General features: G+C 38.4%; 1 protein-coding gene across 1 annotated transcript in view; it reads left to right on the top strand.

Moving 5' to 3' along the window:
• EPHA6 (EPH receptor A6) overlaps window positions 1-24,561 on the top strand; it is a 1,030,425-nt gene that overhangs the window by 592,216 nt on the left and 413,648 nt on the right. The gene's annotated exons all lie outside the window — the stretch shown is intronic.

The raw sequence follows: 24,561 nt of genomic DNA, 5'->3' as shown, positions 1-24,561 counted from the left end.
CCTGGGGCCTACAGGTGGGGGGCAGCTCCTGCGTTGAGTGTATGCCGCCTGGTGGTCAGTGCATGTCATACCAACTGGTCGTTCCACTGGTTGTTCCACCGTTTGGTCAATTTGCATATTAGGCTTTTATTACATAGGATGGGTGGTGGATTTTGATGAATACTTTTTCTATATCTATTGATATGATCATGTGATTTTTATTATTCATTTTGTGTAAGTGATATATCACATTTATTGATTTGCAAGTATTTACCAACCTGCATCCCCAGAATAAATCCCACTTGGTCTTGGTATATGATCTTTTTAATGTATTGCTGGGTTTGACATGCTAATATTTTGCTAAGGACTTAGCATCTATGTTCATCAGAGATACTGGTCTATAATTTTCTTTCTGTGTAGTGTCTTTATCTGTTTTTGGAATTAGAATAATGCTTGCCTCATAAGAAGAAATTCATCTTGAATTTCTTGGAATAGTTTAAAAAGGATAGGTATTAGTTCTTCTTTGAATGTTTGGTAAAATTTGACTGTGAAGCCATCCAGTCCAGGACTTTTGTTTGCTGGAAGTTTTTAATTACTGTTTTAATTTCACTAGATATTATCATCAGTCTGTTCAGGTTTTCTGATTCTTCCTGATTCAGTTTTGGAAGATTGTTATGTTTCTAGGAATTTGTCCATTTCGCCCAGGTTGGCCAATTCGTTGGCATATTTTTGATGATAGTATTTTCTTACAGTCCTCTGTGTTCGGCAAGGTCAGTTGTTACTTGCCTCTTTCATTTCTGATTTTATTTATTTGGGTCCTCTCTCTCTGTTTCTTGATAAATCTGGCTAAAGGGTCATCAATCTTGTTTATCTTTTCAAAGAACTAGCACTTAGTTTTATTGAGCTTTTGTATTGTTTTTTTAGTCTCCATGTCATTTATTTTCACTTTGATCTTTATTATTTCCTTCTTTCCTCTTACTCTGGGATTTTCTTATTGCTCTTTTTCTAGTTCTTTTAGGTGTAGGGTTAGATTGCTTATTTGAGATATTTCTTGCTTCTCGAGGTAAGCCTGTTATGCTATGAACTTCCCTCTCAAGACTGCTTTCACTGTGTCCCATAGATGTTTGTTTGTTTTGTGTTCATTTTCCTTTCCTTTCCAGGTATTTTTTTAAATTTCTTCTTTGATCTCATTGGCAATCCATTCATTGTTTAATAACATACTATTTAGCCTCATGTGTTTGAATGTTTTGTGTGTTTTTTATTGTAGTTGATTTCCAATTTTATTCCATTGTGATCTGAGAAGATGATCACTATGATTTCATTCTTCTTGAGGTTTTTAAGACTTAGGTTGTGTCCTTACATGTGGTCTATCTTTAAGAATGTTCCATGTGCACTTGAGAATAATTTATATTCTTCAGCTTTGGGATAAAATGTTCCGTAAATATCTATTAAACCCATCTGATCTAGTGTGTCATTTAAGGTCACTGTTTCCTTGTTGATTTTTTTTTTTTTTGTCCAGAAGATCTATCCAGTGATGTCAGTGTGGTATTAGAGTCTCCTACTATGACTGTATTGCTGTTGGTCTCTTCCTTAAAGTCCACCAAAAGATTTTTAAATATATTTAGGTGCTTCTATATTGGGTACTTATATGTTTACAATGGTTATATTTTCTTGTTGGATCAATTTCTTTTGTATTATGTAGTGACCTTCTTTGTCTCTTGTTATGGCCCTTTTTGTGAAGTCTATATTGTGAGTTATAAGTCTTGCTATCCCATATTTTTTTCCTTTTCCATTTCCATTTGCATGGAAATTTTTTTTTCATCCCTTACCTTCAGCCAGTGTGAATCTTTTGTCTGATTTGGGTCTCTTATAGAGAGCATATATATGGGTCATTTTTTTTTTTTTTATCCACTCAGCTACCCTGTGTTTTTTGACTAGACCATTTGATTCATTTACAATCCAGGTTATTATTGAAGGTACTTGTTGCCATTTTTATTCTTTATGCCTATATTCCCTTCTCTCTTTCTTCTTCTTACAACAGTCCCTTTAATATTTCTTCCAATGATAGTTTAGTGGTAATGTGCTCCATTTGCCTTTTTTTTTTTTTGTCTGGGGAGCTTTTTATTTCACCTTCAATTTTTAATGATAGCCTTACTAGTTAGAGAAGTTTTGGTCTCAGATCCTTGCTTTTCATTGCTTTGAATACTTCTGGCCTGTAGTGTTTCTGTTGAGAAATCAGCTGGCAGCCTTATGGAACTTCCTTGTAGGCAAATGACTATCTCTCTTTTGCTGCCTTTAAGATTCTCTTTTTGTCTTTAATCTTTGTGATTTTAATTATGATGTGTCCTGGTGTGTCTCTTTGAGTTCATCTTGATTAGGATTCTCTGAGTGACTGAACTTGTATGACTTATTTCTTCACCAGGTTAGGAACATTTTCTGTCAAATGTTCATAGAGAACCTGTTTGAACCTATTTCTTCAAACAGGTTCTCTATGCCTTCCTCCCCTTGCCCCATTACCCATATGATATGCATGTTGTTACATTTATGTTGTCCCAAAGTTCCCTTATACTATCCTCTTTTTTGTTAATACTTTTTTTCTTTTTGCTGCTATTTTTGAGTGATTTTTCTACTTTGTCTTCTAATTCAGTGATTTGATCCTCTGCTTCATTTAACCTACTGTTTATTCCTTCCAGTGTTTTCTTTATTTTAGATATGTTATTCTTCATTTCCATCCAGTTGTTTTTCATATGTTCTGTGTTCTTTCTCATGCTGTTGAGCATTCTTAAAACCATTACTTTGAACTCTCTGATAAATTGCTTGCCTCTGTTTCATTTTGTTCTCTGGAGATTCCTCTTGTTTTGTTTTGTGTTGTTTTGTTTTGTTCTTTTTCATTTGGGGCTTGTTTCTTTGTTTCCCCATTTTTCCTATTTCTTTGTGTTTGTTTCCATGTATTAGATAGAAGGGCTATGACTCCTAGTCTTGGTGGCATTGCCTACTGTAGTGAGTATCTTGTGGGAACCAGTGATACAATCTCATTGATCTCCTGAACTAGATACTCAAGGAATGTCCCTGGTGTGGGTTATATGGGCCCTCCTATTATAATTGGGTTTTGATTGCTTTGTCCCCTTTAAGGGTGGGCTCAGCCCTCCAGCTGGCTGACTATGAGGCTAAACCCTAACTAGGTCATGCAAACTGTTGTACAAATACTGACAGAATAAAACAAGACCAAACTGGAAACAACACACACACACACACACACACACACACACACCAACAAAAATAAGAAAATAAAAAGGAGACCGAAAAAAGAATAATAAAATATAAAAGGCAAAAATAGAGAAAAATGAGTCTCTGAAAGGAAAGAAGGAAGAGAAAAGAGAGAAAAATAAATATAATAATTTTTAAAAATAGTAATAAAATATAGAATAGGAAAAGAAAAATAAAATGAAAGAATAAAAAAATGAAAAGAGAAAGAATATGGTATAATAAGAAAAGGAAATAGAAATAAGAGATATGAAAGGAAAAAAAAAGAGAAGAAAGAAAAAAAAAACAGAAAAATAGAAAAGAAAAAAGAAATTTTTTAAAAAGAGAAGATCGCCTGAGCAGATTTTGATGTCTACTGCAATCACCCTTTTGATATGCTGCTTAAAGAGCTTGCTGGATCCTGCTCCAATGTTGTCTGAAGGTGGCCACTTGATGTCCTGGTTCCTGAGCCTCCTGGGAAGTTCTCTAGTGCAAGCCAGTGTCACTCACTGTACCTGCCTAGCCCTGGGCAGTCTGTATGAAGCTCTCCACTGGCAAAAGCGTCAAGTATTCTGGTGGGCCCAGATGCTGGGTCTACTTCTGGTCTGGCACCATGAATGTCCCTACTTCTGAGCTACTCTTCCTTCCCCCACAGAACTGTGCTCAGGTATCTGGGACCTGGCCAGGGTTGAACAGACTATTAGACGTGGTGTCTGTAACCTGTAGGAGGGGTGGTGGGCTCTTGCGCTCCTTCTCAGGGCTGCACTGGCTGAAGTCGCTGGGGACCGTGGACCTGCTTCTCCATAATGCAGCTGCAGGGCCCAGCACACATCTGTTTCCTGGACAGAAGCCCGCCCACCAGACACAGTCGCAATAACTCAGCTCTACCTGCTCCCTGGCACCCCCATGCCTACCAAACCAAGTAGGCGGTGATTAAAAAAAAAATCAGCCCACTTGGCACTCCAATCTCTATGCTGCTGCCCCCTCTAGGCAAGGGGGCTAGACAGGCCAAATGTCTGTCTCCCCCATGCCATCACACAAGGCAGTGCGGATGCAAACTTCCAGCCCAGCACTGTTCCCCTTTGCCTTGGAACATGGCATATGGGGCAGACCCAACAGTTCACCAAGTGGGGGGGAGGGGTGCCACCCATGCACTGAACTTGGGCAAGAACAAGCGGCTTTACCAAGCCAGGCAGTCTGTCCCGGCCATGGACTTCCCAGGCTGATGTTGTAACAAAGAAATCACTCTTTGCCTTGGATGGTGTGGTCTGAGTCTCCCAGGTGGATCAAATCCCCACGGATTCCCACCACCCGGCTATGGGACTCCCCTTCCCTTCTCTGTTGCTCTGGATTGGGGATCTCTAAATGGAGCTGAGACACCACCCTCCCAGGGGGAGGGGATCTGCTGCTGCAATATTCCTTCATTTCCTAGCTAGGCACCTACCCATGGGAGCTCACCCTCTCCATGTCTCCTCCTGTCTTTCCTCCGTGTTTCCTGTTCTCAGTATTTCAGATCAGATACAGTTCAACTGATCTTTCAAGCCAATTGCTCTATAGTCTGGTATGCAGCTGGAAGCAAAAGGATGGAGTTTCCAGCTACTTGGCAACCATCCTGGAATCTGTTTGTCCAATATTAACACTTATAAACAGGATAGTGCAACTAGTACTTAGAAGTGTCGGGCACATTTTAATTCTCTTCCCAACACAGGTTCTCTTTGCATACTTGAGCTTCCTCTTCTTCAGTAAAATTATTTTATATTGAAAGTCTTGGGAATCTCATGAAGAGTTTTCTCCTTGATCATATTGACAATAGTCTTGCAGATAATATCAAGCAAACCTTTGATGTCTAAGTAGTTCACAACCAGAATAAACTAAAAAAGTGTTCCTTTTGGTCACCTTTCAGGAATTTCTAGTCCCAAGCAGAGACAGTTTGCTTTTCTTTGTTCTCATCATCCCCAGGAGAAGGGTCATCTTTGTGGTGGGTGCACCATAAATGACCTTTTTAAATATTGCTGAATTAGACTTTGGTTGAGGAGCTGGATCATCATCTTCTTATTTTTTTAAAATATATTTTATTGATCTTTTTTACAGACAGGAAGGGAAAGGGATAGAGAGTTAGAAACATTGATCAGCTGCCTCCTGCACACCACCTACTGGGGATGTGCCTGTAACCAAGGTATATGCCCTTGACCAGAATGGAACCTGGGACCCTTCAGTCCGCAGGCTGACACTCTATCCACTGAGCCAAACCGGTTAGGGCAGATCGTCATCTTCTTAATCATTTATTCCCAAACCTTACAACATGATTTTGATAGTTATACAATTTGTTTACATAATTTGGGACTATTTGCTATTTACAAAAAAATGTAAATCAGAGCATGCATGTTATTTTGCAATTTGTTTTGCCACTTTAAATGTTATGTTTATTTCCCCATGTCTGTATAGCTACATCGTTTTTTTTAAAAGCTTCATTGAGATCTATTGTATGGATTTCTTTTAAGTATCCAAACTTTCTTTAATGAAACAGTAAAATTTATATATAAAACTTTACCCATTCATTATATCATTTCAAAGATTTATGTTTTTTCAAGCTTTATGGCTTTGCTGCTTCTTTTTTCACAATATTATTTAAGATGATATTAGACATTTGGAGAAACCAAGATAGCGACATAAGGTAAACACCTATACTGCTGCCTCGCACAACAATTTTAAAACTGCAACTGGAAGACAGAGTGGACATTGTCCAGAACCACCGGAAAGCTGGCTGAGTGGAAATTCTACAACTAGAAGGAAAGAGAAAAGGACACAGACTCAGAGGAGCTGTGGAGGTGCAGAGACCTGTACATGTGGACAGGGCGGGCGGCTGAATACGCGGCTGGCTTACTCAGAACACGCGGAGAGGGCAGGTAGCAAACGCGCAGTTAGCTTTCTCGTTCGGGAGGAAAACAAAACCTCCCGACTGGACTGAAATCCAGCTCCGGGTGAGACTTTGGGTACCAGACTCATTCGGGGAGAAACTGGACTGTCTGGCAGCGGGCAAAACTCGAGAGCAGCCTTCTCTCAGAGGTGCATGCAGCCATTGCCGTGGGACACTGAGACACAGGGCCCTTGTAGGGCGGGGCTGACAGGAAACAAAGGCTGTCTGTTCTGCCCCATCCAAGCTGAGCACAGAAGCCCTCCCAGCGGAGACACTCCTGATCCTCAAGTCAATTGGCCTGGAGGTCAACTCCCCCCAGGGATACCAACAACAATCTAGGCTTAACTACAACAAGACTGCACACACAGCCCACAAAGGGCTGCACCAAGAGTGTCCAGCTCAGGTAACTGGGGAGGCTGAGCTACTGGGCCCTGCTAGGACACCTAGCACACAAAGCAACTCCATCAACTCAGGGAAGCAGCTAAAATGTGGAGACAAAGAGGCAGGCCACAAATGAAGGAAATGGAGGAAAGCAAATGGCTGGATATAGAATTCAAAACCATGGTTATAAGGTTTTTCAAGAATTTCCTAGAAAAGGCCGATAAATTTAATGAGACCCTCAAGGATATAAAAAAGAATCAACTAGAAATTAAGCATACACTGACTGAAATAAAAAATATTATACAGAGACCTAAAAGCAGACAAGAGGATTGCAAGAATCAAGTCAAATATTTGGAATACCAAGAAGCAAAAAACACTCCTCTGGAAAAGCAAAAAGTAAAAAGGATCCAAAAAGTTGAAGATAGTGTAAGAAGCCTCTGGGACAACTTCAAGCATATCAACATCAGAATTATGGGGGTCCCAGAAGAAGAGAGAGAGCAAGATACTGAAAACCTATTTGAAGAAATAGTGACAGAAAACTTCCCCCACCTGGTGAAAGAAATAGACTTACAAGTCCAGAAAGCACACAGAACCCCAAACAAAAGGAATCCAAAGAGGACCACACCAAGACACATCATAATTAAAATGCCAAGAGCAAAAGACAAAGAGAGAATATTAAAAGCAGCAAGAGAAAAACAGTTACCTACAAGGGAGCACCCATATGATTGTCAGCTGATTTCTCAACAGAAACTATGAAGGCCAGACGGGAATGGCAAGAAATATTCAAAGTGATGAACAGCAAGAAACAACAACCAAGATTACTCTACCCAGCAAAGCTATCATTCAGAATTGAAGGTCAGATAAAGAGCTTCACAGATAAGAAAAAGATAAAGGAGTTCATCAACGCCAAACCAGAATTATATGAAATGCTGAAAGGTATTCTTTAAGAAGAGGAAGAAGAAGAAAAAGATAAAGATAAAAATTATGAACAACAAATACGTATCTATGAACAAGTGAATCTAAAAACCAAGGGAATAAAAAAACTGATGAACAGTATTAACTGGTGAATATAATAGAATCAGGGGCATAGAAAGGGAGTGGACTGACAATTCTCGGGGGAAAGGGGTGTGGAGGGTGCGAGAAGAGACTGAACAAAAAGCATACACCTATGGATGAGGACAGTGGTGGGGGGTAAAGGCAGAGGGTGGGGTAGGAACCTGGTGGAGGGGAGCTATGGGGGGAAAAAAGAGGAACAATTGTAATAATCTGAACAATAAAGATTTATTAAATTAAAAAAAAGATATTAGACATTTATTTATACATGACTTTCCTGATTATTGTAATAGAGTTCTTTCTTTCTTTCTTTCTTTCTTTTTTTTTTTGATAGTATTTAAGTTGCCTTATTTTTCTATTCCTGGAACAAGATGCAAACTATTTGATGAATCAACTGAGGCCCAGAGTGAGAAACTGTGTACAAATAAAACTATAAATTTGAAATATAAAATTATATAAATAGATTATATAATTATGCAATTATATAATCTATATAATTATATAATCTATTTATATAATTTTCATATGTAATTACATAATTGAACAGTTTAAATAATAGTACTTTTTCCTAGATGAATTACCAGAAACCAATATTCTTGATTTTAATATAATGGGATGCTCTGAATATATAAATAAAGAAATTATTTGAAGTAAAGATGAGAAGGGACAAATTCTTTTTAAAAAAATATGTTTTTATTGACTTTAGAGAGAGGAAGAGAGAGATAAAACATCGATCTGCTGCCTTCTGCACGCCCCTGAGCCTGAAACCTGGGCATGTACTCTGACCAGGAATTGAACCAGTGACCTCTTGGTTCATGAGTCGACACTCAACCACTGAGCAACACCAGCTAGACAAGAGATAAATTCTTGATCTTTTTCCAGGGCCTGGTAAACTTTGTACAATTTGGGTGAAAAGTATGTTAAATTCCTAGAAAATACTGGTACAACATATTTTTTACTATAACTTGACAGGTAATAATAAGGTCAGCAGATTCTCAGACTGATCTAATTTGGGAATTAGATATATAATTTACTTCATTATATTTCAAAGAAACTGCATTTTACAGCATCTGTCATATAAACAGTTTCTTAAATGCCTATGGAATGATAAAATCACCAGTAAGGTATATGGTATAAATTACTGAAAACAGCAACCTAAAGACAAGCTTAACAGTGAGCACATTAAATCAGCCAGTCGTAAGACTAATAATAAAATAGAAGTAAAGAAGGCACAGATTATGCTAAAAAGAACTTTAAAGATAATGCTTCAGATCTTACTCTGTATACTAGTAATTAAGTGCTGACAGTGCTGTATCATTTTGACTCATCATTAATAAAGAGATTTTTCACTGTGGCCTGCACAAGTAGTGAGAGTTTTCTGTGCAAATATTTCCACACATTTTTCACCAATGTCTTGTCAAGCTTCCTGCTTACATCGTATGGCATGGAAGAAATAGAGTGAGCAAGCTTTGTGTTACCCGAAGTTAATATTTCCTTAGGAGAGATGCTTGAAATTCAAAGCTAAAGGCTTTTTAAAATAAATGTAATAACATTAACTCTAAGGAAAGACTGCAAAAAAATTAGTCCTATATCACCTTTAACTTAAGGTGATATAATAAAAAAGAGGATAATCTCTTTTTTCCAATAAGAAAGGCAGAAAATTTTTTTTAATGACAGATTGTACATTAAATAAGAAAAATATATAACAGCAGGGTATTTAAATATTTTTTAAAAATAAATAGAATGAATACTTTTTAAAATTAATAAATATAGCCTAGCTGGTGTGGCTCAGTGGTTGAGCATTGACCTATGAACCAGTTAGGGCACATGCCTGGGTTTCGGGCTTGATCCCCAGCAGGGAGTGTGCAGGAGGCACCTGATGGATGTTGAAGTTTCTCTTTCATAGATGTTTCTATCTCTCTCTCCCTCTTCCTTCCTCTCTCTGTCTCTAAAGATCAATAAAAACACATTTTTTAAAAAGTAATAAATATATCAAATGAATTATGTAATTAAATAGATGTTTTTATACCTGCTTTAGAAACTTATTTTTTATTTTTATTTTTATTTTTTTTCCAATTTTTTTATTATTATTAAGGTATTATATGTGTACATATTTTACCATTGCCAACCCCCACCCCACTCCCATATATGCCCTCACCCCCCAGAGTTTTGCATCCATTGGTTATGTTTGTATGCATGCATACAAGTCCTTTGATTGATCTCTTATCTCCCCCACCTCTCCCTAACTTTCCCCCTGTAATTTGACAGTCTGTTTGATGCTTTACTGTCTCTGTATCTATCTTTTTGTTCAAGTTTATAATGTTCTTTATTACCCATAAATGAGTGAGATCATGTGATATTTTTCTTTCATTGACTGACTTATTTCACTTAACATAATGTTCTCCAATTCCATCCAGGTTGCTGCAAATGATGAGAATTCCTTCTTTTTTATGGCAGCATAGTATTCCATTGTGTAGATGTACCACAGTTTTCTGATCCAGTCATCTGCTGATGGGCACCTAGGCTGTTTCCAAATCTTAGCTATGGTGAATTGTGCTGCTATGAACATAGGGGTGCATATATCCTTTCTGATTGGTGTTTCTAGTTTCTTCGGATATATTCCCAGGAGTGGGATTACTGGGTCAAATGGGAGTTCCATTTTCAGTTTTTTGAGGAAGCTCCATACTGTTCTCCACAGTGGCTGCACCAGTCTGCATTCCCACCAGCAGTGCACGATGGTTCCTTTTTCTCCGCATCCTCGCCAACACTTGTCGTTTGTTGATTTGTTGATGATAGCCATTCTGACAGGTGTGAGATGGTACCGCATTGTTGTTTTGATTTGCATCTCTCGGATAATTAGTGACGTTGAGCATGTTTTCATGTGTCTCTTGGCCTTCCTTCTGTCTTCTTTTGAAAAGCTTCTATTTAGGTCTGTTGCCCATTTCTTTATTGGATCATTTATCTTCCTTTTATTAAGTTGTATAAGCTGCCTGTAGATGTTGGAGATCAAACCTTTATCAGTGATGCCATTTGCAAATATGTTCTCCCATGCAGTAGGCCTTCTTGTTGTTTTGTTAATGGTTTCTTTTGCTGTGAAAAAGCTTTTTATTTTGATGTAGTCCCATTTGTTAATTTTCTCTTTAGCTTCCATTGCCCTAGGGGCAGTGTCAGTGAAGAATTTCTTTTGGCATATGTCTGAGATTTTGCTACCTGTGGATTGCTCTAGTATTTTTATGGTTTCCCGTCTTATGTTTAAGTCCTGTATCCATTTTGAGTTTATTTTTGTGTATGGCGTAAGTTGGTGATCAAGCTTCATTTTTTTGCATGTATCTGTCCAATTTTCCCAACACCATTTATTGAAGAGACTGTCTTGACTCCATTGTATGTTCATGCCTCCTTTGTCAAATATTAATTGAGCATAGTGGTTTGGGTCGATATCTGGATTCTCTATTCTGTTCCACTGATCTATATGTCTGTTCTTGTGCCAGTACCAGGCTGCTTTGAGAACAGTGGCTTTGTAATACAGCTTGAAATCTGGTATTGAGATCCCTCCTACTTTATTCTTCTTTCGCAGGATTGCTGTGGCTATTCGGGGTCTTTTTTTATTCCAGATGAATTTTTGGAGAGTTCTTTCAAGGTCTGTGAAATATGCCATTGGTATTTTAATGGGGAGTGCATTGAATCTATAGATTGCTTTGGGTAGTATGGACATTTTAATGATGTTGATTCTACCAATCCATGAACATGGTATGTTCTTCCATCTGTTTACGTCTTCCTCTATCTCTTTTTTCAGTGTCCTGTAGTTTTCCGTGTATAGGTCTTTTACCTCCTTAGTTAAGTTTATTCCTAGGTATCTTAATTTTTTTGGTGCGATGGTAAATGGAATTGCCTTTTTAGTCTCTCTGTCTGTAAGTTCACTATTGGTGTATAGAAAGGCCATAGATTTCTTGGCGTTAATTTTGTATCCTGCTACTTTGCCAAATTCATTTATTAAGTCTATTAGTTTTTTGACGGAGTCTTTCGGATTTTTTATGTACAATATCATGTCGTCTGCAAATAAAGACAGCTTTACTTGTTCTTTTCCAATTTGGATGCCTTTTATTTCTTCTTCTTGTCTAATTGCAATGGCTAATACTTCCAGTACTATGTCAAACAGGAGTGGTGAGAGTGGGCATCCCTGTCTTGTTCCTGTTCTTAGGTGAAATGTTTTTAGTTTTTGTCCATTGAGTATGATGTTTGCTGTGGGTTTATCATATATAGCTTTTATTATGTTGAGGTATGAGCCTTCTATTCCCACCTTGTTGAGAGTTTTTATCAAGAAAGGGTGTTGGATTTTGTCAAATGCTTTTTCTGCATCAATTGATATGACTATGTGATTTTTATCTCTCAATTTGTTTATGTGATGTATCACGTTTATTGATTTGCGGATATTATACCATCCTTGCATTCCTGGGATAAATCCTACTTGGTCATGGTGTATGATCTTTCTGATGTACTGCTGGAGCCAATTTGCTAGAATTTTGTTGAGGATTTTGGCATCTATGTTCATGAGGGATATTGGTCTGTAATTCTCTTTCATTGTGTTGTCTTTATCTGGTTTTGGTATTAGGGTGATGCTGGCTTCATAGAAGGAGCTTGGAAGTGTTCCTTCCTCTTGAATTTTTTGGAATAGTCTGAGGAGGATAGGTTTTAGTTCTTCCTTGAATGTTTGGTAAAACTCTCCTGTGAAGCCATCAGGCCCCGGGCTTTTGTTTGCCGGAAGCTTCTTGATGACTGCTTCAATTTCGTCCATAGTTATTGGCCTATTGAGCTCTTTAGATTCTTCTTGATTGATTTTTGGAAGGTTATATTTTTCTAGAAATATGTCCATTTCCTCCAGGTTGTCCAGTTTGTTGGAATAGAGTTGTTCGTAGTATTTTGTAACAATCCTTTGTATCTCAGCGGGGTCTGTTGTTATTTCACCTCTTTCATTTCTGATTTTGTTTATTTGGGTCCTCTCTCTTTGCTTCTTGGTGAGCCTGGCTAGAGGTCCATCAATCTTGTTTATCCTTTCAAAGAACCAGCTCTTGGTTTTGTTGATCTTTTGTATTGTTTCTTTGGTCTCTATGTCATTTATCTCCGCTCTGATCTTTGTTATTTCCTTCCTTCTGGTTACACTGGGCTTTTCTTGCTGCTCTTTTTCTAGCTCTTTGAGTTGTAGGGTTAAGTAATTTATTACCATTGATTCTTGTTTTTTGCAATAGGCTTGTAGAGCTATGAACTTCCCTCTCAAGACTGCTTTCACTGTGTCCCATAGATTTTGGATTGTTGTGTTTTCATTGTCATTTGTTGCCATGATGTTTTTTATTTCTTCCTTGATCTCTCTGGTGACCCAGTCATGGTTTAATAGCATGCTGTTTAGTCTCCAAGTGTTTGATTTCTTTGGATTGTATTTATTGTAGTTGATTTCCAGTTTTATGCCACTGTGATCTGAGAAGACACTTGATATAATTTCTATCTTCTTGAATTTGAAGAGACTTTGCCTGTGACCCAGCATATGGTCTATCTTTGAAAATGACCCATGTGCACTTGAGAAGAATGTATATTCTGTGGCTTTGGGGTGAAATGTTCTAAAGATGTCAATTAATTCCATCTGTTCTAGTGAGTCATTTAGGATTGCTGTTTCTTTGCTGATTTTTTGTTTAGAGGATTTGTCCAGTGGTGATAGTGGGGTATTAAAGTCTCCTACTATGATTGTATTGCTATTAATCTCTCCCTTGAAATCTTCCAGGAGTTTTTTTATGTATTTGGGTGCTCCTATATTGGGAGCGTATATGTTTACCAGAATTATTTCTTCTTGTTGGATTTCTCCCTTTAGTATTATGAAGTGGCCTTCTTTATCTCTTGTTATGGCATTTACTTTGAGGTCTATTTTGTCAGATATAAGTATTGCTACCCCAGCTTTTTTTTCATTTCCATTTGCCTGAAAGATATTTTTCCATCCCTTCACTTTCAATCTGTGTGAGTCTCTTGTTCTGAGGTGGGTCTCTTGTAGACAGCATATATATGGGTCGTGTTTTTTTATCCATTCAGCTACTCGATATCTTTTGATTGGAGCATTTAGTCCATTTACATTTAAAGATATTACTGAAAGGTATTTGTTTGTGGTCATATCTATTTTTGTGTCTATATTCCTTCTTACCTGTTTATTTCTTCTTTTTACAGTATTCCCTTTAGCAATTCTTGCATTGCTGGTTTGGTGGTGATAAACTCCTTAAGCCTTTTTTTATCTGCAAAGCTCCTGATTTCCCCTTCAATTTTGATTGATAGTCTTGCTGGATATAGTATTCTTGGATTCAGTCCTTTGCTTTGCAACACTTTGTATACCTCTGTCCATTCACTTCTAGCTTGTTGTGTTTCTGTTGAGTAATCATTTGACAATCTGATGGGTGTTCCTTTGTAGGTAACTCTCTGTCTCTCTCTTGCCGCCTTTAAGATTCTCTCTTTATCATTTATATTTGCCATTGAAATTATGACATGTCTTGGTGTGGGTCTTTTGGGGTTGATCCTGCTTGGGACTCTCTGTACTTGCATAACTTTTATCTTTCCCATATCCGGGAAGTTTTCTGTCATTATTTCTTCAAATAGATTTTCTAATCCCTGCTGCTCTTCTTGTCCTTCTGGCAGCCCTATTATACGCATGTTACTTCGTTTCATGTTGTCCCGAAGCTCCCTTAGGCTTTCCTCCTGCTTTTTAATTTTTTTCTCCAATTGCTGTTGAGATTGAGCTTGTTTCTGTACCTGATCTTCTAACTCACTAATTCGGTCCTCTGCTTCTTGTAGTCTACTGTTGAAACTTTCCATGGTGTTTTTGATTGTAGCTATATCACTTTTCATTTCTTCCTGATTCTTGCATAAGTTGTTTATTTTCTCATCCATCCGATGTATAAATTCCACGACCATTACTCTAAACTCCTTTTCGGTCATGTTGCAAGCTTCAGTTTCACTGATTTCCTTTCTTGGCGACTCCACATTTTCTTTCCTCTGTGAGTTATTTCGTTTCCCCATTCTGGCTATCACCAGAAAGCTCAAGCTTCCGTTTGCGTGGACCTGGGCCGTGTGCTGTGGGGACTTCACTCCACCCGAGTTTCACTGAAGTGCTCTGACACTAGGACGTGTGGCTGCCTTTGGTTGGTGGGAACCAGACTTGCCCAGGGTCAGTGTCCCCAGTGTTCCGTGTGGTCTCGTGTGCACACTTAGATTCAGGGGCCCTGTCTGCACCACACTGTTGGTATGTGCCGAAAATGAGATCCTTAGCATGTGCCAGGAGTCAGAGTTTCCCTGTGTCTGCACCAAGACTAGAGTGTCAGAGTCTCTGTTGCCTTGTGCGGTTTCTCGTTGAGACTCAGGGTCCCTATGTATGCATGCACCAACAATTGGGGTCGCTGGCTCTTAGTGTGAATGCGCTGTGAGTCAGGGATCCCAGGCAGCTGTGTCCGGCGTGCCAAATTCCCTGAAGTGGAGCTGCGACCTGTGTGTGCTCTCTCTACTGAGCCAAACCGGCTAGGGCGCACACTCTTGATTTCCTGAAGGTGAGCTGGCTCTGTGCACTCTACCGGAGTCCTGGAAGGGGGGCGGAGTCTGTCCTGCACGCCAAATTCCCCAAAGGAAAAGCCCCTCTGTGCAAGCACTAAGATTCCCTGAAGGGAGAGCTGTGACCCGCAAGACAAACTCCCCCAAATTCTCCGAAGGGGTGCCCTCTGTGTGCACTGACAGATTTCCCCAACAGGGAGCTGATTCTCTCCTGTGTGCTCGCGCGCGCACGCGCGCCAAATTCCCTGAGGGGGAGCGAGTCCCTGCGCAAAGCTCTGTGGCTTGGGCGAGAGGTGGGTCTATCAGTTAAAATGGCGCTGTCTGCTCGCCTGCGGGGAGGGGGTAGGCTCTTTGACTCACGGAATTCTGCCGGGACGTCTGGATTCTTGTTGTTTGTTGGTCTGAAGCTGTGATAGCAGTTCTCTGTCCCCAGTGGCTGCAGGGTCCTGGTTTGTGTCAGAAGCCAGGATCCGAGTCTCAGGCAGCTCTGTTTCTCAAGATGGCGTGGTCTCTGCGTCCGCAACAGCCGCGGAGATGTGTCCGCTTTGTGCGCGGGGCTCCGCTGTCTAGGACTGCCCGGTTAGGCAGCCCCTTGGAAGACGTGCAGAATCTAACTGACCCTAGCTCATACACACACACACCACACACGTCTACACTCTTCTCTATGGGTTCCTCACTCACACTCTCTCTCTCCCTACCTTCCTGCCGGTCGCCATCTTTAATCTCTCCCCTAATCTTCTAACCCTAACCCTAAACCTAGCCCTAAACTGAACCTGAAGCCTAGCTAGCCGGAACCCTTATTCTAACCCTAACCCTAGCCGGAACCCCAATTCTCTAGCCCTCACACCAGAACTAACCTCAATGACGTCATCACGCCCAGCTGGTCCCCTGGCCTAATAGTCAACACTGGATTTGTGTTTGAGGCCTGGGCCCCGGGCTTATCTTCTCGGCCCGGCCACGATGGTCTGGGACCCGGATGTAGGTCGAGCCTCAGATAGAGGTCTGGGTTCTGGGAGGGTCGTTCGGGCCAGAAAGGGATGTCAGGGTCCCGGGGAGAAGTCTGGTACCTCACCGGCACATCTGGGTTATGATATTGTGGTCTGGGTTACGGATGGAAATCTAATCCCTTGATACAAGACTGGATTCAGTGTTTGAAGCCTGAGCCCCGGGTTGGACTTCTGGGCTTCGCCATGAAAGTCTCTAGAAACTTATTTTTTAAAACTTCCCCACTTCCCCTACTAAGCTGTAAATGTATCCAAAATGTTTCCTATTGCTACTATAACAAATTACCACAAACTTGTCTCAAAAACAACATGTCCTGGCCTGTGTGGCTCAGTTGGTTGGAGTGTTGTTCTGTACACCAAAAGGTTGCAGGTTCAATTCCAGTCAGGGAACATGCCCAGGTTTCAGGTTTAATCCCTGGTCAGGGTGTGTGCGGGAAGCAGCTGATCAATGTTTCTCTCTCATATCGATGTCTCTTTCTCTCTCTCTCTCCCTAAAAATAAAAAAATAAAATAAAAAAAGAACATGTTTATTATCTTACAATCTGAATGTCAGAAGACCAAAATCAGTCTTACAAGGTAACAGGAGCACTTGTTCCTTCCAGAGGGTCTAGGGAAAATCTATTCCTTCCCCTTTTCAGCTTCTGCACCCTTTGGCTCATAGCCTTCTCTTCAGTAGACAAGTTTCTTATTTTACTTACGTTAGGCAATACAGGTTAATCTCCCCATCTCAAAATCCTTAATTTAAAAATAGCCAAATCGCTTTTACCATAGAAGAATATTCACAGATTCTGGAGATTATAATGTGTACAAATCTGGGGGCCCATTAGTCACACTATCATAGCTGTCATATGGTTTAACATACCACAGTCTTATTCTCAGGTATAAAAAGAGACAGAAATTTGAAAGAAAGAAAGCACTAAATCTGTATATAAGCATCACATATATATTTTAAATTCATAACCAGGTTTCAACCACATGGGGAAGTAGATAACAATATATGTTGTCATTATCTCTGATTATAGGAAAAAAGACATCAAAGGAAAAGCACATGTGGCAGATATTTTAGGATATGTTATACTATCCGAAGCACAATACATTTAACGAACATGTCCAAAAACAAGACACAGATCACAAATACTTTGAAGTATGCTCAGGTTTCAAAATGTTAATTCACATAAATATCACATTTACAAAATTTCAGAGTGAAATTATGTTATTGATTATGGCATGTCTCTTAACATCTATAGAATAAAACATTACTACATGTAGTTATGCTCATTGGTTCATTATCACAGAAAAAGAGGAAAATCACAGTCTTAAACGTCTGTTCTGATTTGTACTTCCTGGTAAATATTATTTATTTACTAGAGGCCCGGGTGCACGAAATTCGTGCACTGGAGGAGGGGAGATTCTTCAACCCGGCCTGCGCCCTCTTGCAGTTCAGGACCCCTCGGGGGATGTCTGCCTGCTGGCTTAGGCCCAAGACAGCCAAAATCAGTCTTAGGCCCAAGACAGCCAAAATCAGAAGCTAGGCTTGCTGCTCCTTAGTGCTGCCGCAGAGGCGGAGAGGCTTACACTGCCACGAAGGCAGGAGAAGCTCCCACCATTGCAGCTGCATTCACCAGCCGTGAGCCTGGCTTCTGGCTGAGCAGTGCTCCTCCTGTGGGAGCACACTGACCACCAGGGGGCGAGCTCCTGCATTGAGCATCTGCCCCTGGTGGTCAGTGCGCGTCATAGCGACAAGTCGATTTGCATAATAGGGTTTTATTATATTGGATTATATTAGTGTTTTTTATTTACATTTCATCATGTTGTTGATTGTATTTCCCCTAAAACTACACACACACACACACACACACACACACACACACACACACACACACATCTTTCTGGACATAGGCACAGGGTATAAAAGAAGGGAAAAGGATAAAGAAAAGAGGTAAAAGCACTAAAAGGAAATGAAGAAAGAAGAGAGGAAGAAAGAAAGAGGGAGAAAAAGAAGGAAGAAAAGGAACAAAAAAGAGAGAAAAGAAAGAGGATGATAGATTAGCAAAGTGGAAGAGTTAATTTCATTTATGCTGAAGGTCAGAATTAGGAACTGGGTGGAAGTTGCAGAAAGAAAACAAATTTCATGTGAGGACTTTTTAACAATTAGAGATTTTCAAAAAGGAATAGATTGCCTTGTGAAGTAGACTCTTTGCTGCAACTGCTGAAGCAAGAAGTGGATAATCGGCTCTCAGGGATGTGGTGAGGGATGTTCTGCATTGCTGAAAAATATATGAAATGGCTTATAAGGCTTACCTTAATACTAAGATTCTATTATTTAACATTCACTATTAAGATTTCATTGTCACAGAAACGTGTGCACAAGAGTATCCTCTCATTCTCTCTCCCTTTAATTTCTCTTTTTTACCCAAACACACATGTACTCACACATGCACATATCTTAATATATAAACTATGACCATATTCTCAGTAAATGATTATTAGCAATATTTGATAGATCTTTAGGAAAATACATAACTCATGACCTATATGATAAATCTTGATTACATTCTCAAAATAAGACATATATATATATATATAGGCCCAAGTGATTCAAAATGTCATTGTTTGATATGAGAATATGAAAAATAGATTCAAAAGCAAAGAAGATATTTGTGACTTTGCCTCATCCCTCATTTCTAGTTTTGAACACAGATTTTAATTTTGTACAGATTACAACACTAAGATTGATTTTAAGAGGAAATGCAACAAAAATGTTAATTTTCCACTTTTTTCTTGACATTTTGAGTTAATATCAAAATTCACCTTCACATCTCATCACTAAACTATCGCTGACTCCTCTAAGCTTTAGCTTCCTCATCTTTAAAATAGGGATAACCTCAGATTAATTAGGAGCAAAATAATTAGAATAATTTAATATTTCTTTGGGTATCTTCACATAAGCATAAGAAAATAATGATTGTCTAGATGTGAAAAAGATCTCTTTTGTTAACTAATTCTGTTACATGCTTTTCTTTTCACTTTTTTAATAGACTTTCTGGTAAACTATTTGAGATTCAGAAAATGTAGTAATTAGAAAGGTTGCTTTAAAGCCATTTTAAAGAATGTAGCAATCATTTCTTTTGAAGGTCAAAACTAAGATTTTGAAGGCCTATAAAAGGATGTGAATCAAAAATATAATCCTACTGAGAACTATACTGAGTACACAATTTTACTCAGGAAACATTGCTTGAGTCTTCAGGTCTTTCACTGAGCCTCTGATCTGACAAACTCCAAAAGATATTATTTCCCTGCCTATTTCTTTCCTTCACTGACTTTCTAGAATCATAAGTAAAAATCAATAGTTGTCCCTCTGTGCTCTAAAATTAGTTTTTTTCTTATGTTGAGGAGTAGATGTATTTTCTGCTTTATATTCGTTGGTACTACAGTGTTATCCCAAAATGCCAAATTCAGATGCTCCATAAACTTGGGTTATGCAGAAAACAAATTTATTAAATATAATCAAAACAAACCCTTGAGGTTTTATATATTGAAGCTTTGTTTTAAAATGAAATTCCGTATAGTGTTGGCTTTCTTTGCAAATAGAAAAGGGAGCCTTTGGGGTATATATTGACTTATAAATTGTTTCCAACAGCCTCTGCTTTAACTCAATAACTATTTAAAATGTGTGCCTAGTGTGTATTGATACAGCTCTTTTCAAAAGCAATATGTTATTACATAGTATGGCATAGAAAATCCAAATTAATTGAAGCAATTTTCTCTATAAAATATTTAAGAAAATCAAAAATTTGTCCATAAAATGTGAGAACACTAACAGGACAATATTGGAATTTCAACATCAGATATTAAAGGAAAGACTTGATAAAGTATCCACATAATTTAATAATTTAACTATTAAAGTGATAACTATGGAGTCCATATCAAAATGTGAACTGAGATTTACAATATGGTTAAAAATAGAATTATATAAATGATATATATTTTAAACATATCTAATATGTGGAAATTTACCTATGAAATAACTGTGCAAAAGTGAAGATATTTTTTAGGGTTTATGTAGTTCTTGGACCCTAATGTCCATGTATAATTTATATAGCTAGGGAATAGAGTCTCTTTATTTCTATTTTATAGACATATAAGAGAGGACTCATAAAATTTAGGTGTTATACCTATACAATTAATTGACCATTGAAGAATTTTAAATAGAAAAGATAGTACCTATATTTGAATTAAAAGTTATTCTATTATACTGCCGCTATAATTGAATGTCTTATATGTTTTACAAAGATTATATTATTTGATCTTGAATGCTAAATAATTATGAAGCAAAATGTGATACACTGGTAATGTTGCTTTATGACATTGTACATTAAACTGAAAATTAACTATAAGATGTATACATATGGAAAAGACATTTTCAAAAATTGTAATAAGTGGACATACTTAAATCAATTTATAATTTGTATAATTCACTTGAGAATTTTAATTTTTCCATAAAGTGCTGTTTAATACAGTATCTATACTAATAAAATGCCTGTGGCCGTGACGCCGTGACACCGTCATGACCAAAGGAGCAGCAGCTGTCAGGCGGGCAGGGCAGGGCGTGAGCTGCTAGCAGCGGAGAGCTACGAGCGAGCGGAGGGCAGGGCAGCCAGCTGAGGCAAGCGGAAGCGAGCTACTTGTGCATGATTTCATGTGCACTGGGCCTCTAGTTACACTATAATTCAAAGAACATTAGTGTAGTTTCCAACATGGATAACTTCATTAATGGTAGCTTATTTGTAGTGAATATGATTCGATTAAAACGTGAATTATCTGAGCACTTTTTCTTATTTACATTATCCATATCTGTTTTAGCTTCTATCACAAACTTTTCTGTTTCTTAGTAATTTCTATAATTATTATTCATGTTTAAGAATATGTTTTAGTCCAATAATAATGCTTTCATTCATCATCTGGAAAGGGTTTTAAATGTAGTTTCTAAAGTACTCGCTTCCTTAGAAGAACCAAACTTGTCATTCTCACAAGTTTAAAAAAATATTTTATCCTTAAGATAGAAAAGCAACATTCAGACATAAAACACCAAACTTAATACTTGAGTTTTTCTTAGAAATTTAAAGTATATTCACCATAATCATAGAGAATAACATTTTTTCAAATCCTGTTCTCACCAGTGATTGGTATATTTGAATGGATTTCTGAAAATGAATTAGAAAGATATCATGAGTTCATGAATATATTTCTAATTTGAGATTACTACTGTAGGGTTTTTACATACTTTATTGAACTGACATCTGTATTTCCTTTCTCACTAGGAGAAAAGAAAAAACCCTAGTTATCAATGACACCAACATAATTATTCATTTGCTTTATCCCTTAATATATGGACACAGGTTCTGAATTACAACTCCAATACCACCATCAATAATATCCTTACTAAAAATAATTTAATAATTTTGCAGTTTTTAAAATCTATAAAACATATCCCATTGAGGTGTATGTTAAGTTACTGTTTTTGTTTGTTTGTTTTATCTTTTGTTAAATTAAACAAACCCTTGTGTCGAGGGCTGACTTTCAATAGATGGCAGCGAGGGAGCTGCTCTGCTACGTACAAAACCCAACCCCGACCCAGAAGCAGGTCGGCTACGAATGGTTTAGCACCAGGTTCCCCACGAACATGCGTTGCGTGAAGGGCGTGGGGGCGGCCCCCTTTCCGGCCACACCCCGTTTCCCAGGACAAAGGGCTCTCCGAACCGGACCTGGTCCCGACGCTGCCGTGGCGAGGCAGTGACAGCGGGGGACCGGCTATCCAAGGCCAACCGAGGCTCCACGGCGCTGCACGTTACTGTGCTTTAAAGTAGTTCCTCTTGGAGTCTATGCATCCAATTCAATACACATGTTTCTTTCTTTTATTTTTCTTCTAATTTTTCAAAATTGCTTTTTTTATTGTTGACAGTATTACAGACATCCCCCCACTTTCCTGCCTTTGCCCCCCTCCAACTTTCCTGTCCCAGCCCCAAGCCTTCACCACATTATTGTCTATGTCCATGGGCTATGTATACATGCATATATGTTCTTTGGATAATCCTTCCCGTGTCCCGCACCATACTCCCCTCTGCCATTTGTCAGTCCATTTCATGTATTCATGCCTCTGGACCTATTTTGTTCATCAGTTTATTTTATTCACTAGAGGCCCAGTGCACGAAATTCGTGCACTGGTGGGGGAGGGGTCCCTTAGCCCGGCCTGTGCCCTGTTGCAGTCTGGGACCCCTCGGGGGATGTCCGACTGACGGCTTAGGCTCACTTGGCCTAAGCCATCAGTCAGACATCCTTAGCTCTGCTGTGGAGGTGGGAGAGGCTCCCGCCACTGCCGCTGCACTCGCCAGCCGTGAGCCTGGCTTCTGGCTCAGCGGCACTCCCCCTGTGGGAGCGCACTGACCACCAGGGGGAAGCTCCTGCGTTGAGCATCTGCCCCCTGGTGGTCAGTGCAATGACCAATTGTTCTGTCATTTGGCTGATTTGCATGTTATCCTTTTATTATATAGGATTGGATTCCACATATAAATAAGATCATGTGATACTTGTCTTTCTCTGGCTTATTTTGCCATAATATTTTCCAAGTCCATCAGTATTGTCACAAATGATAAGAGTTCCTCCTTTTTTACAGCCACATAGTATTCCATTGTGTAAATGCACCACAGCATTTTTATCCACTCATCAACTGATGCGTGCTTGGGCTGTTTCCAGATTTTAGCTACTGTAAATTGTGTTGCTATGAACATAGGGGTGCATACATTCTTTCTGGTTGGTGTTTCAGGATTCTTAGGATAGATTCCCAGAAGTGGGATCAGTGGGTCAAATGAAAGTTCCATTTTTAACTTTTAGTGTTTTCCACAGTTGCTGTACCAGTCTGCATTCCCACTAGCAGTATGCTAGGGTTCCCTTTTTAAAATGTTAATTTGTTTTCTAGCACTTAAAAATATTTACAGGATTCCAAAATAAATCTTAAAGAGAAGCTATAGTCAGATACATTTAGCTTTTAACTCTGTAGTGTCCATCCTATTTTCTTCTCATCCTATAGGGGTAACTGCTGTTATTGTTTTCTATTTCTAGATTTCTCCTTATATTGTATTTTATGTATTTTTCTCCACTTTAGTTTTATCACTTAAAAATATATCCTGAAATAATGCCATTGTAGTATTTATAGATAGTCACAATTCCTTTTTACAACATCATAATTCTCCGATGGATGTAGCATAGTTTTTCAAACAGTCTGGTATTGATGTATATTTAAATTATTTCCAATCATTACAAACAATTGTCAGTGAGTAGGCTTATAAATATATCACTTTTTATTTGTGCAATGTATCTTTAAGATGAATTCCAAAAAGCCAAAGTATAAATGAACATAGAATTGGCCTCGAATTGTTGAATTTCCCTTTAATAGAGCTGTACCATTTTGCTTCCCCCCCCTCCGCCCCCCAAAGATGCATTAAAGTCCTTTTCCACCACAGCCTTTTCAACAGAGAACCTGGTGTCAGATTTTTGGATTTTTTTGCCAACTTGGTAGATAAGAAATGGTATCTCAGTATATTTAATTTATATTATTCTTTTTATGTATGAGTTTTAACATCTATGTAAAAACCTTTTAAAATGTAGAAAACTTAAAATGAAAAATATTTTGTTATAAAAACAAATTTACAATATATATAATTTAGGTAAATTTTGGGAGTTTAATACAAGATCATTTTAGGGTAAAGTGGGATTGTTAAAACAGTGTTATATAGAGAAAAAAGGACATGATTCTGAAAATAAACTTCAGAAGTCAAGTATTTCAATTTTATTCAAATGCAACAGAAACCATGCAAATAATTCTTACATTGATAGGCAATAATTTACTGTAGTTAAGAAGTTTGTGATATAAATTTTTATAAAGTCCTAAATAGTTTTTTAGAGAGGAAGGAAGAGAGAAAGGAACATCCATCTGTTGTTCTACTTATTTATGCATTCATTGGTTGATTTTTATATGTGCCCTGACCAGGGATGGAACCTGAAACCTTGGCTTAGCAAGACGATGCTCTAGCCCCGTGGTCGGCAAACTGCGGCTGACGAGCCACATGCGGCTCTTTGGCCCCTTGAGTGTGGCTCTTCCACAAAATACCAGGGCCTGGGCGAGTCTATTTTGAGGAAGTGGCATTAGAAGAAGTTTAAGTTTAAAAAATTTGGCTCTCAAAAGAAATTTCCATCGTTGTACTGTTGATATTTGGCTCTGTTGACTAATGAGTTTGCCGACCACTGCTCTAGCCAACTGAGCTATCTGGACAAGGTCTAAGAAGTTTGTGATGTAAACATTTATAAAATACTAAGACTTTATAAAGTCCTAAGTCTTAAAAAGAAAAGCATATA

This window comes from Eptesicus fuscus, chromosome 3 (genome assembly GCF_027574615.1).
Source record: "Eptesicus fuscus isolate TK198812 chromosome 3, DD_ASM_mEF_20220401, whole genome shotgun sequence".
Classification (NCBI taxonomy): domain Eukaryota; kingdom Metazoa; phylum Chordata; class Mammalia; order Chiroptera; family Vespertilionidae; genus Eptesicus; species Eptesicus fuscus.
This window is presented reverse-complemented; position numbering and strand designations above follow the sequence as displayed.